Genomic DNA, 1,363 nt, shown 5'->3' with positions numbered 1-1,363 from the left:
CTCCTTTACATTCTTTAAGAGGCAACACTGGCCTCTCTTTTTCCAAGAAGGATTTTCTTAATCTCAAAATTTAATGAACTAGATGGTCTTTCAGCTACCATTATATTCTTAACATAGATCTAACTAAATGTTTGTCTAAATAAAATAAATACAAATAGAAGTCAAAGTATAAAATATATAAGTAAATAGACATAGCATATATAACTACATATGTGAAATATATAAATACAAATATAAGGCATGGTTAAGTGTCTTATATTTCTATAGTGCTTTACAGAGTGTATTCATATTCATCATCTACTTTGAGCTTTATTTTGTGAGGAGATTAAAACAGGCATCATTTGTTTCACTTGAAGGATGTCAAGAGATCAAATGAATGTCTGGAGTGCTCACCTGGGCTGCAAATACACTAAAACTGGAATAATACCTAAAAGATTAGCATGGTCCCTGCACAAGGATGACAAACAAATTTGTGAAGCAGTCCATATTTTTGCTACCCTACAACCAGCAATTGCACTGTGGGTACTTACTCCAAAGATAAAAATATAATGATCCTGCACCCCAAAGTTTATAGTAACAATGTCTACAATACCCAAACTATAGAAAGAGCCAAGATGTCCATCAACAAATGAATGAATAAAGAAGTGGTTATGTATACAATGGAAAATTACTCAGCCATCAGAAAGGATGAATACTTACCATTTACACCAATGTGGATGGAACTGGAGGGTATTATGTTAAGTGAAATAAGTCAATCAGATAAAGACAATTATCCTATGGTTTCACTCATATGTGGAATATAAGAAACAGTGCAAAGGATCATAAGGGAAGGGAGGGAAAACTGGCATGCTTCCCTGCCCTCCTTCTTTTTAATTTTTTTCACAATTAGCTTTGGATCATGCCCAGAAATGAAGAATTGAGAGGGTGTGTTTGTAGCATATGGTTTTGCAATAGGGGTAGGGATGTGTGTGTGTGTGTGTGTGTGTGTGTGTGTGTGTTCCTGAAAAATAATGTGAATCAAATGCTGTTAAATCAAATCTTATTTTAAACACTTGAAAGAAGCTTTATGTTTAAAGAACTCCCCCAGGAAATTATTTTATGAAGTAAAAATTCACTCCCTCCTCCCCAATTTGTCAGCATATTTGGTTGTTTAGATAAATTTCTTAATTGGTACATTCCAAATACATATGTTAAAAAAATATCTATGGATTCCCTATCATTTACCAAACATCTGTTGGTGCTGAGGATATAATACCTCAAGGAGCTTACAGTCTACTGGATGAGAAGTAGTGAACCATAATTACACAAGTAACCAATCACTTATTTACAAGTGTTATATGTGCTACAAGAGATGTACCAGGCA

General features: G+C 33.8%; 1 non-coding gene across 1 annotated transcript; it reads left to right on the top strand.

Moving 5' to 3' along the window:
• The first annotated feature begins 385 nt into the window (after positions 1-385).
• On the top strand, positions 386-492 carry LOC116875115. The gene has a single exon (XR_004384136.1). It is a non-coding gene; the product is annotated as a U6 spliceosomal RNA (small nuclear RNA).
• The last annotated feature ends 871 nt before the right edge of the window (positions 493-1,363 follow it).

Source organism: Lontra canadensis, unplaced genomic scaffold (assembly GCF_010015895.1).
Source record: "Lontra canadensis isolate GAN:19392208 unplaced genomic scaffold, GSC_riverotter_1.0 scaffold40, whole genome shotgun sequence".
In the NCBI taxonomy this organism is placed as follows: domain Eukaryota; kingdom Metazoa; phylum Chordata; class Mammalia; order Carnivora; family Mustelidae; genus Lontra; species Lontra canadensis.
The sequence above is the reverse complement of the archived record's forward strand: the minus strand, read 5'-3'. Positions and strand labels throughout refer to the sequence as shown.